Raw genomic sequence first — 16,951 nt, 5'->3', positions numbered from 1 at the left:
ACACTCACATATCATAGTAAAGTCCCTTCTGGCCTCTTCCTTCTTATAAACCTGACCAATCATTGAGTTTAGCAAAATGGCGAAAGGCGTTTGACAGCCCTTACAGGACACATTTTCGTTGTGTAAAAAATTCATAGATGCTAGTCGCAATAAGAAGACTATTTTTTAATTATTGTATCTCAGCGTATTGATTATTTTTCTACATAGAAATTTTTATTTATTTTTTAAATATCACCGAAGGTAAATTGTTCAGTTTAGTTTTTGTAAATAACAATATTGGACAGCTTCTAGGCGTCGTAGGCAAATTCCACAGGTGTAAATCTTAAGGGCGAATAAAAGATGACGAATGGCTTCCTCGTAAATTCTTTCTTTCAGGAACAGCAGGGTAACGTTGTTTAGTTATATCAATTGTTTCTCCCCTCCAGTGGTAGTTTATTCGAAAAAAAGGAAAGTTCAACTTGCTTACGTTCAACACGGGATTTCAGGTGAAGTGTCAAGGCGCTTAGACTAAAGACCTCGACCTAGCTTCCAATCAGATTTATTTCTTATTTAAATTTTTAATTTGGTTTGAATAAAAAAATACTAAATCATCTAACTGCGGACAATCATGTGAGCAATATTATATAAATGAAAGTGTGTTATCAATACTTAACAATAAAATATTTAAACAAGAGATACGAACTAAAAAAACAAAAAAAAAACAGGATTCATAGATTCTCATAATTTAAGGTCTTAATAATCTCATTAAAGTGTTTTTAAACCATTTAAAAAATACTTTAATATGACAATACTTTTCCCTTTGATAGTAGGTGTCCAATTTCACGCAAATTAAGACTTAGGGCCACTATGTTGAAAGTGTATTCTTTTTTCTTCAAATTTCAAAGATAGCACATGTCAATTTAAACTTTCCAGTCAACGCTTTTACAGATTAATTTTTTTTTATAACTATGATCGTATTAATTTATTATATGAAAGACCTCAGAGTCTTTAAAAGCCATACCAATCTTTTATATACTATAGACTCGAACCTTCCCCAGGCAGATGACGAGCGAGGTCGCTCTGTAACTAGAGGATTGATTCGGGTCTTTTATCTTCTTTCCTAATCTGTAGTAAGGTGGCCTTTCTTTCACTATTTCAAATCTCATTGAACAGCTCTAATAGGTGACGTTTTACCACATGCTGTGTTAATTTGAAGTTAGAAAGGGTTAATTTCAAATTAAAAAAGGTTAATTGCAAGTTAACAAAGGGTTAATATGAAATTATAATAGGTTGGTATGAAATTAAAAGGGGTCAATTTGACGGAGAAAAGCTTTAAAAGCTACAATTTCACAACTTAAAAAAAATCTTATGTTTTTATAGAATTTTGTATTTTAATAGTAATTAACTTTATATGATTTTAAATTGCTCAATTATTTTATATTTAAACTTAAATGCTTCTATTTCATACCATATCCTAAGTATTTTTATTGCTTTAAATAAAGAGCTAATTTGAAGGTAAAATGGGTTAATTTGACACTAAAAGTAGATAAGTTTAAAATAAAAAAGATAAATTTGAAGGTAAAAAAGATTGAATGGGAATTAAGAAAAGGTAAATTTGAACATAAAAAAGGTTAATTTCAATGATAAAAAGATTAATTTAACGACAAAACTGGTTAATTTCTGATTAAAGTGTTCATTCTAAATGTAAAATATATTAATTTGAAGTAAAAAATGGTGAATTTGAAGTAAAAAAGTTAACTCAAAAAATTCAAATCAAATCAAAATAATCAAAATTAAAAAACAATAAATTAAAAAGGTTATTTTCAAGGTTAAAAAGGTTATTTTGAAAATGAAAAAGAATTAATTTGATTTATAAAAAGGTTAATAAAGGTTAATTAACGTTAAAGTGGGTTAATTCGAAACTGAAGCGAGGTTATTTGAAATTAAAAATAGATGAACTTGAAATTAAAAATGGTTAATTTGAAATTAACAATGGTTAATTTGCACTTATAAACAGACAATTTGAAATAAAAAAAGGTTTAATCTGGATTATAAAAACGTTATTTAAATCTTAAAATGGGTTAATTTAACATTAAAATGAGTTAATTTGAAATTAAAACTGGTTAATTTGAAATTAAGAATAGATTAATTTGAAATTAAACATGATTAAGTTGAAATAAAAAAGTTAATTTGCAGTTATAAAAGATCAAGTCGAAATAAAAAAAGGATTAATTTGAATTATAGAAAGGTTATTTAAACCCTAAAAATGGTTAATTTGAAGTAAAAAGTTTAAGTTAAAATTAAAAAATAATAAATGAAAAAAGCTAAAAAAGGTTAATTTGATTTATAAAAAGATTAATTTAACGTTAAAATAGATTATTTGAAATTAAAAGCACATTAATTTGAAATTAAAAAATAGATGAATTTGAAATTGAAAATGTTTAATTTGAAGTTAAAAATCGATTAATTTGAAATTAAAAACGTTTCATTTGAAATACAAAAAAGTTATGTTGCAGTTATAAAAGGTTAATTTGACATACAAAAGGATTAATTTGAATTATAAACAGGTTATTTAAACGTTAAGACAGGTTAATTTAACATTAAAATCGGTTAATTTAAAATTAAAAATTGTTAATTTGAAACAAAAAAAGATTTATTTGAAGTTAAAAGGGCTACTTTGAATTTTAGAATAGAATGAAGTTGAAAAAAAAAATTATAAAATGGACTCGACTTGACGGAAATCGCATAGACACAACACTGAAGATAGCGAGAAACCGAAACGTGTCTGACTGGCCAACCCAGCGAGGATAGGAAGACAGAAACTATCAGTAGGGGCCAATTGATGGGTTCAACAACCCCCAGACGACAAGGATTATAATAAAATCTCTCGCAATAAAAATATACCATTTATCCGGCGAGGAATCGGAGTTCGGTTCTCCATGAGATCTTTTTCCGGTATTAAGTTGTGTCATGGCCGTTAACGGGCGACGACGTTGAAAAGAAAGACAGATTCAATAATCGGAATGACAGTTATTGCCCTATCAGTTGCATGATTGCGAGCAAGCAGGGAAAAACGAACTCTGTCCTGGGGTATATCTTATTTTCTTATTTCACGTCACGTAAACAAGTCAAGATTTTTAGAAATACTTAAGTCGGATCGTCGTCATGAGCGATTAATAAAACAGCGTGGGATGGGTTATTTAAAAATATTTGTATCAGTGCGTGTAAAGAAGGTTTTAGTTCATTTGGAAGCACTGTCGCACATCCGCACTCATCTTCCTTTATCAAACAGGCCGAGTTTAGGTTTAAAAGGGTATCGATCGAAATTTTTATCGAGCACGACTTCCTGTTTGTTGAAATATGTTAATACGGTATGGGATTTCAAGTGTCACCTGTGACTTTAACCTTGTGTGACAATCGTTCTTCACTAAATGGTCAAATTTCATTGTTTCCAGTATGCACCATACCATTCTCCGACCCAATTTTTTAATGCCTTTTCTAACTTTTTTTTGGTTTAAGTGAACCAACATTTGAAGGAGAGGAGGACTCCGAAGGCCGGATATGGTTGTAGTCCTAGTCGATAGCGAGCGAAGTACCTCTAAGCTAGTGCTTGCGGCTAGGAATGGAAAAACCGATCGGATAACCGCTCACTCAGTGAAATGAATTTGCTTTTTTCATGTTTCCCCGCTCACGATCTCCAAATTTATCTTACCCATAATTCCATGCGTAGACTTTGGCGGGCTGAATTACAGAGTTGTTATAAGAAAGAAATGAATTGACGGCCTTCGGGGACCGCGGTAGCCGAGTGGTTAGCATGAGAGACTCTCACGCCGCGGTCGTGGGTTCGATTCCCACCGTTGCCCCTGGCCCTTTTTTCCCAATAACCCCCCAAATTTGAACACACATATACGAATTTGTCACATGGCTAATATGCATAGTTCATAACGCCAAAAAAAAAAAAAAAAAAAAAAAAAAAAAAAAAAAAAAAAAAAAAAAAAAAAAAAAAAAAAAAAAAAAAAAGAAAAAAAAAAAATTGACGGCCTGGAGAGATGAGTTGGGAGAACGAAGAGCTGCTGGAACGAAGAGCGATGAGGAGGGCCCTAACGAGGTGAAATCACTTGTCAAATTAGTGCCTGGTGGTAAAGACAAAATTCAAAATTAAACGGCGACCGCTGAAAATGTTGGTGTCAGAAGGAAAGGATATCAGAGTTACAGCTCTTTTTTCAAAGCTTTTCTTTGCTAAGTAAAGTGAGTTAACCCTTTTGATCAGCTCGCGAGCTGCCGCAAGCAGATTGAGCCCTTACATACAGGGTGCTGTAAGCTGCCGCCTGGAAAGCAGAACCATTGCTGAAGCCGTGGCGACCCCTAGTGGAAAACCTAACCACTGGCAATGTAGTCATTTGCCATTATAGATATATGATTGGTCATTGCCGATCATTTGATCTTTCTATTTGGTGTGTTGTATGGCGGATGCGTTTCGGCATATCGCCATCTTCATTGTTGGATCTGGCCATTTTCTACCATTTATTACCATTTATTATTTTCTACCATAGTACTATTCTTAGTATCCTACTTCCCTACCGTCCATACGAACGATCCTCAATCCTAACAAACTAACGTTTGCTCGTACCGTCAAAAATTGCCTATTCCTGAGAACAGCTTCCACAGGTCCGGGTGCCAAAACCTGTCGAAAGCTTGAGCAATGTCAAACAATATACAACTGCTTCTGTTCAATGTAAGATGAAATATTTGTGGATGACATTAATAAATCATATGGATCTAAATCCAAACTATTGACTGGGAATAGAACTTTTTTCAAATTACCCCTTTTTAACTTACAACTAAATTTTTTAAATTTCAAATTAATCATTTTTTAAACCCTTAAGCAGAGGTCGGTTAATTAGTATTTCAGAATAAGATAATAAGAGGTGGTTAAGAATCGTTCAAGTTTATAAAGGATGCCACGGTACCAGATCCTGTCAAGAAAGAGCCTGTGCCACATCCAGGAACATAAAAATTCTTTGGCTTCTCGATAGGAGGAGATGGTGATTCTGAACAGAAGCCGAATTGGTGAGAAAGGGCGTTTTTACATGAATCTCGTATGGTTATGTTTAAAAGGAGTCTTTTGGGGATTTTGGACATGAAGGAAGTGGTGGTTAGGAGCTTTGTGAGCTTTAGGAATAAGAATAATTACGTCGTTTAGATTCTACGCCAGACTGCTACTTGAGTAGAAGTCACTAGCTCCTTTCATTTTATGTGCCTTTTTCCTCTTTCAGTCTTGTGCTTTACTTGTTTACCAGACTTTGATACAAGGTGTTCTGGATGTTGGAGGTCGCTTGCATAGAATTCTGGTTAAGACAAGATTGCGGTATTCGCATAGGTGGTAAGGATGGATTTGGGATGCATAGGAAAGTCAGTAGTATAAATGGGAAAAAGGGTGGGGCCAATAATGCTCTCTTATGGGACGTCGGCCTGTATCGGTCTGATATCTGGCAGTAGGCTATCAAATAAAACTCAAAAGTCTGTACAAGTCGTATTCACCGAAAAACAGTTGAGGGCAAGACTGTTTTTTCAGTTTTTACACATGGTTTTGATAACCTCAAGGTGTTCTTGGAAGTTGGAGGTCGTTTGCATAGGATTCTGTTTAGAAAATAAAATTGAGGTATCGTCAGCATGGTGGTAAAGACTGTGTTATAATGTGTAGGAATATTAACAGTGTTAATGGTAAAATGGTAAACCAATCTTTGTGTGTAGGTCGTGAAGAGGTCAAATCATTTTCTAATCTATCCTAACCAAATCTAAGGAATGGTTAAAGACAGTTGGGAAAGGTTTGGTACTGTTACAGATAGTCAGGAATGGTTAGTTAGATAGTTGGGTATTACATAGACTCAGCACGGGAGATGCTGAAAAGCAGAAAAGTTTCTGACAGACCAAACCAGCAAGGGTAGGATGGCTAAAACTTTCCAGGAAACGATCAAACTTTAGGTTTATCACAGCGTAAGGTCCTTCTAAACTTAACCACCATAAATTGGTAATCTACAGAATTGATTAATACAAATCAAACACCAATCAATTCTCTTGTACTGTTGTCTTATGTTTACATTATTAAGGATTAAGCAGGATTTAACGACTCTTAGGCCAATTGTAGCCGTGTCGTGTCCTGCATGAAACTAATTATGTCATCCGCATGTTGATAGATATGTCGGGATGTGTAAAATGTTAACGGTGTAAATAGGATCGGGCCAGGAATGATGCCTTGTGGGGGGGCGTCGGCGAGTAGCGGTCGGATATCTGAGATTCGTGTCAACAACTCACTCTAATACAGCAGGCAGTCCGCAGTTCAGATTCCAGGATAAGATAATAAGGAGTGGGGTACCGATTAAATTTGTAGAAGATGTTTGGATTCCAGAGGTTATCAGCAGCTTAAGCTACATCCGGGTACGCACTTATTTCTTAGGAAGTATCAACAAATCAGAGCTTCTATGGTCCTGAAAAAAGGTAGATGAGATTGTCCGCACATAAAGCTAGTCAATTCCCACAGTTTTCCATCTTTTATGCCTTGTTTTTTATCTATTTCTATTAAATGTATACATTTTAATAGAGTTTGTCTTGCAAAATGAGTTCAAAAATTAATCTATATATTAATTGGTGTGTTGATATATGATATGTAGTCCAGAGTTTTGACGAATTTAAATTTCAGAAAAATTATTTGAGGGAAAAATAATCCTTTCGCTACTAGAAAGGCGCGAGGAGAAGGCTAGACCTCCATTTTCGTCTAAGGAAAAATCATTGCCTGGAAAGCTCTCGGAGAAAAAAATGTCGGGGGGGGGGAACACTCAGCAAATATTTTCTTGTTAACAACCTCTAACTTCAAAGGTGGAGGGGAAACAAACACAAATTAATACGACCCCGGGAATATATGTTTGAAGTTTAATACGTCTATGGTGCGTTTTGAATTTTGGGCCCGATTCGGTATGAAAGTTTGCCCCGGCAAATCTGGGGAAGACAAATAAACCCGTTGATATTCTACAAACCGTGAATGAGAAAGGAAATCAAAGGTCCCCTTTTGACATAACTCCGTGACATTCCTCATAACTTCGCACCCCTACCAACCGAAAGAGGACATCTTCCTTCTGCCCTCCTCTTATTCATTCCTTTATAAATCTCTTCTTTTTTCTTTTTAAACTGAATAAACAATTTTCAACACATTTCATTATGGCAAAGCGTACGCTCAATATTTCACAATAGTTTCAATGACACTAAATATACAGTCCAAAATTGAATCGTCAATTACATTACATTACCATCTTGTTGGGTAAAATCGATACGTTTCGTACTCTTATGTGTGCTCCTTTCACGGCGTTGCTTTTGTAATTTTCACTGATTATTTGTAATGACAAAAGCACTTTGTCCATGACACCTTAATTTCGTTAATCCTTAAGCCAGTAATTCAGGACTTGACTTTTTAAATTAACATAATTAAGAAATAAATTTTATTCCTTATTGGAAGTTCGGGCCGAATAAACTTTACGTGGTTAGAAACCGGTGAGGTTACTTTAAGTACAGTTAGTGACAGTAAGGTTACGTTATGTAAGGTTAAGGTTATGGTGAAAATGAAAATCCATTGACGAGTTATTACTTCACGTGAATAAGGTAGTCGAGGTGAGGCTTGAAGTTTCTGTGAAGTCATATTGGAGAAATGAGGTGTTGCGTTGTTATGAAGAATGATGGTAATAAATAATACGGATAAACTTTACCTGGTGTTTTATTAATAACAGATGTTATTAATAACGGATGTAAACTAGACTGAACCAATATAAACGGTCAATTTACTAGTGTGGCACATGGTTTACTGAAAAAACACCTGTTACAAGTCGTGTTTGTAATTCCTTCAACCTGATGATGAGCGTTTAATGCTCGAAATCCGGATAGTTGCTAACAACAATTCTGTGAGTGGAATCTTTTGCAAAATGTACAATGCCTTATTCTGCCAAAAAAAGGTGTCAAAACTGTTTCCTTTTTACGGGATGTTTTAACAGCGGGTGTCCATTAACTTCTCTCCTAATTTCCCTCAGTTTATTGTGGCTAATTTTACGCCATTCGTGAAGCCAGTTTTCCCTTAACTTCTAAGCTTAAATTAGTATGACCCATGGTTTACTCAAAAATACTCAAAAACATTGAAGACGGGGACGTCGTTGGCCGCAACGGTTTAAGGCCGGACCTCTCATCTCCGCACCGAGCCCGCACCGTGGCCGATTAGTTTGGTTTAGTTTTTGACGGACACGGATCGTGTGACGTGCAGTGTAGAGCTTATTTTTTAATAGATTTTTTTAATATTTAGTTTATCTATTTTTCTCTATTGTCTTTTTACAATCTTAGTACAATTTTATTTCATAAAATGGACGCAAAGAAACTAATTGAGGAGGTCAGAAAAAAAGTTTCCTGTGTTGTATGACCAGTCCAATGAAAAACATAGAAATACGAAATATAAAGACAGAATAATTTAGGTAAATAATTAACTTAATTAATTCCCTTTAAACACATCTTTTTTCCATGCGTTGTGAACCAACATTCTTATCATTCTGCGTTGATTTCTTCGCCAATTAACATCTTTTTCCTGTAAAGCAAGTGCCATCATCCCTAATTCATTATTTTTAAAACTTCTTAACATTTTTTCTCAACGAAACGATGTAAGCTTCGAACGATGTAGGTTTGAAGCTACTAAACTACTGAGTGTTGACCGCTCCGAGCCCGTACCGCATGACGTCCCACAGTCGGCCGACTTGCGGTAACGGTGACGGAGGACCCCACTTGTCCGTACCGTATTGGACAACACTCGGTGCGGTCATGTGGGGTCCGGCCTTTAGGCGTTGACATGGCGCACATTACTGTAAGGTAAAGGACCCTGGTTCGAATCCAGCGGCCGTGCATTAGAACCCGACATACTCACAAATGGGCTTTTTTCAAAAACACCACAAAAAAGGAAGATAGCGAATACCGAAACTCATCTTACAGTCCAACCTGTTTACTAAATTAGAGATAAGTTAAATAAGGGTAGAGTTAGGGACAGGGTAGATGAAGTGACGTTAGTTAAGGATAGGCTAGGGATTGCTCGGTAAAGTTAGCGTTAGGCATAGGTTAGGTTATGCAACGTAGGGTTAGAAACTAGTAAGTTAATGTTAGGTGCAGTTAGGGTTAGAGACAGGTTACGTTACGTTAAGAAGTGTTATGGTTAAGGACAGGTTAGGTAACGCTAGGTAGGGTATTTCCAATGACTCTACTCTATAACCTAACATATCCTTGGTCATACCTCTACTTAACCTAACCTATCCCCCTGACAACACCGAACCTACGCTAACCCAATCCCCCTCCGGTAGCGATTAATTGATAGGTAACGGGCAAATAGACACGCAAAAGCAATTTTGTGTATCTAGATCAAAAACCTACACATATTAAAAGAAGGAAATTTGAATTAAATAAATGCCGGCTATTTATTATTCATTTATAATTCAATGGCATTGTATGTACAAGAACACATTTGCCTAAAAATCAGTAAAATCGGAAGGAAGGGTAATGTGCTTATAATTTTGGTTGGTGTTCTTTTAATTTACAATGGAATCCATTGGTACTTGTTTCCGCGATGGAAATGGACAAATAAACAGGAACGGTATATAACGAGTGTATGTGGCGTTGTAATTGAGGCTGGAAGATAAAGCATTGTATTGTCGGAGGTTTTATGGGTACACAACTAGGAGGAAAAATAGTAATTGTTGGCGGAGGGGCGAACCCCTTTTGGAGGGCCAGAGGAAATAAATACAAAAACAGAAAAAAAAAATACAAGGAGAGGCGATGGTTTTCGACGATCCTGTTGGTACATTCGTTTGACCGCTTGGAACAACCGACTCCCATGTTATATGTCTCGCATCGAGGCCCGTCCGGGTTGCGTTTTCATCCCGCCTCTCCGACCCTTGCGTAACTTAATCTTCTTTTTTTCTTTCATGGGGCACTCACAAAACCTTACTCTAAATTTACAATAATTTTATGAACTGTCATCCCTCTGTCGGCCGGTTCTATTCCTTCACCTGATATTTGCATAAAATTTACAATCCCATTCCCCTTTAATGTCATGCTTTATTAAAGGATAGAATATTATGTTCTGCGGGGAAAATTAAATGTAATCGTCACACATAAACTGGACTGCAGTGATTAAAATCAACGATTAAAACGTTTAGAATCCTCTTGAAAAGCCTCTTACGTTAAATAAAACACACATTACATTTATGCAATAAAATACACAAACAGTCTTACAGGCATAAAATACAGAAACGAATTTAGTAAAACCCCAGTGAATATACCGATATTGACGAATATACCTGAGAGATATACCGGTCCGTAGGATTTCAAATATCATCAACGTGACTTTGTGGCATCTCACATGTCAAAAAGAAGAAATGGGGAAATTGGCTGGCGCATGGCGTAAAATTAGCCACAATAAACTGAGGGAAATTAGAAGAGTAGATAACGTACCTACGCTGTTTGAACATCCGTATAAAAGGATATAGTTTTGGCTCGTTTAATAGAGGACATAGTAGTCTTACCCGTGGATTCAACTTGGCAAGGGCGCCTCCTCGGATATGCCAAAGTGATCAAGCACTTCATAACGGAATGTTTTCAATTTGAAGTAGAGATATGTTGCTTAACCAAGCGATAATTATAACTACGTAAAGTTTATCCGTTCCCATTCTCCTCCAAGATAACGTCCCTAATCCAAGCCTTAACCATTTTTAACCTAACCTAGCGCAATCCATGTGAACTTCCCGGTAGCGATTTATCGATAATGCAAAAATGGTCACGCGAGACGAAAGACGTATCATTGTTAAACGATATAAATTTCAGTTAAATAAATGCTGGCCGTTTATTATTCAACAGCCCAATATGTAAATAAGAGCAACCCATCTTTCAAAAACCGGAATCTTATAGTTTTGATTGATATTCTTACAATTCCATCGGGAGCGTTGGGAAATTGCCAGTTGTTTAAACTAGTGTAGAAACTAGTGTGTCTATTTAACCGTGCATCGGAAAGTATCTTCCCTAACCTTACCTAACATAATTTAACTAGTCTCTAACCCTACCTAATATAACTTAACTGTCCCTAAGTCCAACTCTTAATCACTAAACGTAACTCTACCTAACATTACGTAACCTGTCCCTAACCTTACCTAACGTAACCTAACTTCTCAGTAACCCTAACCCTACTTAACATACCTAACCTGTTACTAACCCTAACTCTACCTACCGCAACCTAACCTGTCCCTAACCTTACATAACGTAACCTAACTTCTCAGTAACCCTAACCCTACTTAACATACCTAACCTGTTACTAACCCTAACTCTACCTACCGCGACCTAACCTGTCCCTAACTGTACATAACGTAACCTAGCCTGTTATTAAAGCTAAACCTACTTAACGGGTAAAGTTAGGATGAAAATGAAAATCCATTGGAGAGGCCATACTGAAGTTTAAGGCGGATTAGGTAAGACTTGAAGTTTCTGTGATCTCATTTCTGCAACATGGAGTATCGTGTTGTCACAAACGAGGTTGGGGACGTTTTGATTGGCCAATGTGGACGCTGAAACGTAATTTTTGGTACAAAACTTGTAGGTCTAATTTTTCAATTTTTTTGGAGGGGTGAGCACGTGATTTTCCCACATGTTGTGGTTGGTGTGTAAGCATTCAACCACTTCCCCTTTTATTATTATCATAAAGAATCAAGTGTTCATCGCCCGTTATGATGCCATATCCATACTCTCAAGATCATCTAAGGAAAGAAGATATTGTGAAAATCACCAATTTTTCAGGTCATTTTTCAGCCCCCGTGTTGTTTTTTAATAATTGTTTTTTTTTATAGAATTTAACATTTGATGTATGTGCATATTATTCTGTTAGTTGCATTCTATATACATGGAAGGGATTTTATTTAAAAAAAAATTGTAAATAGAAAGAATCCGACGATTCGGATATCGAGTGCCCAATCCTCCCAAACTTTGCCGGCTTATTGTTCGATCTTATTAAATAGGTCCAATCGGTTTGCACTCTCATCCGATTTGGACCGTGATAAACACGCTCTGGTAGCGATCGGTATTTAAGGTTATAGAACAACCGGCTGGCAGGCGGAGAGACGTTCTCTCCACTAACTTAGTTTGGGTTCGCCGTAGTGTCGAGGAGGTGAAGATTCAACCGACTGGAAATAGATAGGATACACCCAGGGCCTAGACAAAGGAAATACTAGCCGTTTCGTGTATAGGCGTCCCCCGAAGCTAATCATATTTAATACGCACCAAGTCTCGATCGAGCGAGAACCCGAACAATGAATTTTACAGGGAATCTTGTAATCTTTTCATCTCAACTCGTAGTGTTACAAACAAACCCTTTTATTAACTTTCCCACCAATGTAGGATTGTGTTCCAACCTTCCTCCAACTAAGTAAATAAAAAGAGTTATTAGGCTCCCTATATTTTCTTATGACACATTCAACACATTTTATATCAGGCCTTTAAAAATGTCAATGTGTTTTGATTTTAAAGTTACTTAATATAGCTTACAATATTTCCTTATTAAAGAAGTAAACAAAAAGTTTTTTTTTTGGAACTTAACCTGAAAAGTTGAAAGTTAGAAGGTGATACGTCGGGGAAATAAGCGGGCAGAGGCGTGACGATTACTTCCATTTTGCTGTTTCGCCTCTGTCTTGTTGCACCGTTACTTTATCCAAGTCGATTAAAAGTGGGGTATTTTAGCTTTCAAAACTCCATACACTGTGTCGGACCTGTTGAGTGTAAAGTTCGACGTCCCTGCCATCTGGAACAAGGTCGAACTGCAAAAAGCACTCCTAGTTTCATCCGATGTACGGGTAATTAAACAAAATGTGATTGCTTTTTTATATTAGTTCAAACAACAGGCAATTTTCAAAAGCAGTGCTTTTAATATGACTTGCCTTTTGCAATTTTTTATTGTTTATTTAACCTATTCCATTGTTTGCATTTTAGTTTTTGCCACATTTAGCACTAAGGCTCATTATCGTAAAACCCAAACAGGTTTTGAGTTTTGCTTGAATAGCTTGAAACAAGGAGACAAAGCCAGTCCTGAACCAAGAAACAACCGCTTAACCTTTTCGGTTAGAAGTGTGCCAATTTTCAATTCTTTACGTTTTAATCCAGGGCGATTAATCTCTAATCCAAACATGAATAAACTAAGAGGGTCGATTTGAGTATTACACAAGGGACAAATAAAAATAAATTGGCTGGATTTGGACATTTTCATCGTGAGTACAGAAACCGGCCTCGCTCCCTCGTTTAACCTCTTAATCCGATCCATGGCTCAAATTTTAGAGGCCAAACATTCAATACGGAAGAGTATCTTTGTTTTTCGCCTTGAATGACTAAACCTGGTAATAAACTGAGAAAAAAACACTTTATTCTGGGACTTCAAGCCATCCTGAATAAATATTAAAGAACATAACGTATTTACTTAAGACTCAAGTATGATAACATAATATTGCTTTTTCCGTCAAATTAACCCTTTAAATTTCAGACTAACATTTTAACTTTCAATTGACACTTTTTGATTTTAAAGTTCTTTCTATATTCAAATCAACATTTTTTAATTTCAAATTAAATCTTTTTCATATCAAATCAACACTTTACCTTTCAATGGACACTCTTTAATTTCAAAGTAGTTTTTTCTATCTTCAAATCAACCTTTTTCAATTTCAAATTTACCCATTTTAATTTCAAAGTAATCCATTCTTTAAAGCATTTATGAAATTAAGGAGATTATATGAAATATGTAAAGTAAAATCCCAGTGTATTTGAGGTTTTCAACATGTTTTCAATTGGAATCTTATAAGATCGTATGAAAATTAATCACAAAAGAAATTAAAAATGATATAAAAGAAAGTATAAAAATAAAGGATGCTTCTTTAATTTGCAAATTAAAAAAAATAAAATTTGCACTTGTATAACTTTTTAGTATTAAATTAACCATTTTAATTTCAAATAAACCTTTTTTTCATTTCAAATTAATGCTTTTTAATTTCAAAGTAACCTTTTTACTTTAGAATTAACCTCTTTTAACTTCAAATTAACGTTTTTTAATTTTAAAGGAACCCTTTTTGATTTATAATTAACCTTTATTAATCTAATACCATTATTACCATTTTTAATGTATAATTAACTCTTTTAATTTTAAAGTAACCCTTTTTAGTTTCAAATTAACCCTTTTTAACTTCAATATCTTGTTGATTTTTAAATTAGCCCTCTTTACATTCAAAGCAACCATTTTTAATTTCAAAGTACCCCTTTCTTTAAAGCATTCATAAAATGGTACGGTATACCAAGACGATAGGATGGACATGGTGTGGATTACCCGTGAATTCTGAAAAACCTCGATCAGCAAACGAGATAGCTGTATAGTAAGGAATCATACGATCGCCTTGAACATTATAAGGAGAAATTAGATAGGCATTTCGGCCTGACAATCCGAATCCTTACCTTCCTTGTCAGATGAAACATCTAAGAATTTTTAGAAAAAAAATATTCCTATAAAAAAAACTAAAAAAAAAAAAAATTACAAGCGGTGTATACGTAAACAAACACCATGTGTACGCTTCAGAAGTTACCATGGCTGCGGATGTGAACCGCCCCCGTCCAACTAAATTCTTTCTATCTCCCCTCTGGACAATTCGAATTTCCCGGAATTGTCTGTTTTATTTTAAAGAACAAGTCATGGCCTAGGCTGTGAAGTACAGCGGGGGTTGTTTTTCAGAGATAAAAGGACGTTTTCGAAGGGTCAACGCGGTTTTGAATATGTGGGTAACCATAGACAGTAATATCGAAAATGTGAAAAATACGTTACCCCGTTTTTCTTTGTTCATTGCGTGAAAATCAAGTGACGAATTAACATGGTACTTCTCCGTCTGTAAAAAGTAATCCCTCCATTACTCCGGGATGGGTTTACGAGATTTGGTCGGTGAAAAGTGTCAGTGGTGTATATTTCTCAGATACTGTGGCACATATATCAGCATTTTCATTTCTGATGTTATTAAAAGTCAAGTGGAACGGTCTCAGACGTGTAACAGTTGACACACTTCAAGTTCTTAACCACATTTCCGTGACTGAAGTTTAGTAAGACAAAATTCAGTGATTTCTTAATGTGTATTTATGCTGTAATTATGGTGATTGGTGTCCCATTTTTTTGATTTAATTAATCCCTTATTCTAGAAATCTGAAACTAGCTGAAAACCCCATCAAGTCCCATGAAGTTTTATTAAAATGCTTAATTATTAATGGCAACAAATATTTGACAAAGTATGAGAAAAAAAGCATGATTTTATTACTTTTTTGGCACTTTAAACATGAAGAAATCAGCCTCATGAAGCTTGACCAAAATGCAAAAATTAATAGCAACCGTTTTTTAGTACATTAAGTATGTGGAAATCCGCTTCATAAAGGATACGTGTTTAATAAAGTCCGTCGAGTTTGATTAAAATGCTTGTTTTTGTATGGAAATCCTTCTTTCACAAACTTGGAAATGAGCATGATATTTTTACTTTATTTGTCTTTTCAACATGTGGAACAGCACCTCATGATGGATACGTGCTTAATAAAGTCCATGATGCTTAAAAAGCCCGTTAAGCCCCCTATAATTAGATTAAAATGTCTATTTTTGTATAGAAGTCAAACTGTAACAAGACTAAAAAATATGGAAGGGGAAAAAGAAGAATCTATGTATGTATAAGATGTTAAATAGTGTTGGGCCCAACAGTGAGCCCTGGGGAACACGCAAAAGATTATATTCAAACTTATGGGAGTAGTTGTCATGTTATGCGAACACGAATTTTTCAGGTTCTTAGGAAAGTTTAAGTTCTAAGAAATATATTGTTGATGATCAAATCTGTCAGATAATGAAATATCTCTAGCTCAATTTACATTCAATACACATTGTTTCATTAAATTTTTTTGTAAGATTGTAGTAATAATGCTTGTAGAATTTCGACGATTTAGTTTTTTCTTTTTGTCTATACGACATACAACCAGCGAACATGCAAACAGAGCTTGGGGCCCAGCCCACCAACCGCAATGCAAGTACACCGATACCTTCTCCGGGGGAATACTTTCGCGCTTCTATATGTTAATTTTTTAGATTTCTGGAGAATGTGCTCCCTTTTATCGATTCCATTAGGAGAATGCAGATAAAAACCACTTACAATGTGCACAGAGCTTGTGGAAAAGTCTACATTCGGATCCCGGGGCCAAAGTTGTCCTAAACGGTTTGGTGGCCTCCGAAGAAGTCCCCGGCCGATCCGCCTGCGGCCCGAGACTACACCCTATGTTCGTTACCACCAATTTTTATTTATTTTTACTATTTATTTAAGGATGCAAATAATAGCAATAACGAAGAACATTAATAATAATAATGATAATAAAAATAATATTAACAAGTTTAATTAATTATCCTTTCTATCAAAGGTTTTGGTTGAGAAGAAAAAGTGTCACGAACGGGATTCGAACCCACGGACCTTCGGCTCAATACGCCACTGCTCTAACCACTTGTACTAATGTGACTTCTGAAGTTGATAGAGAAATATATAATACACCACTACAATTCACTACTAAAATAGATTTATTAACATGGTGATAACTATACATAAATCGATAACTACATAAATTAAAACTGTCACAGAAATACAATACAATGTCACACAATACTCAACAAACTACAATAATAAATATGTATCAACACAATATGATATTATACGATGTTATAGTACGCTAATACGATAGTAGTACACATTACACCTCTCCACAATACTGTAGCACCTCAAAACTACACAACACATTAAACAACCTTAAAAACTCAAATAGGCATATCAATGTTATAACAATTAGGTATACTTCGCGAACACTAATAAGTGAT

The sequence above is a fragment of the Cimex lectularius genome, unplaced genomic scaffold (assembly GCF_000648675.2).
Source record: "Cimex lectularius strain Harlan isolate CLEC.00 unplaced genomic scaffold, Clec_2.1 scaffold9, whole genome shotgun sequence".
NCBI lineage: Eukaryota > Metazoa > Arthropoda > Insecta > Hemiptera > Cimicidae > Cimex > Cimex lectularius.
The sequence above is the reverse complement of the archived record's forward strand: the minus strand, read 5'-3'. Positions refer to the sequence as shown.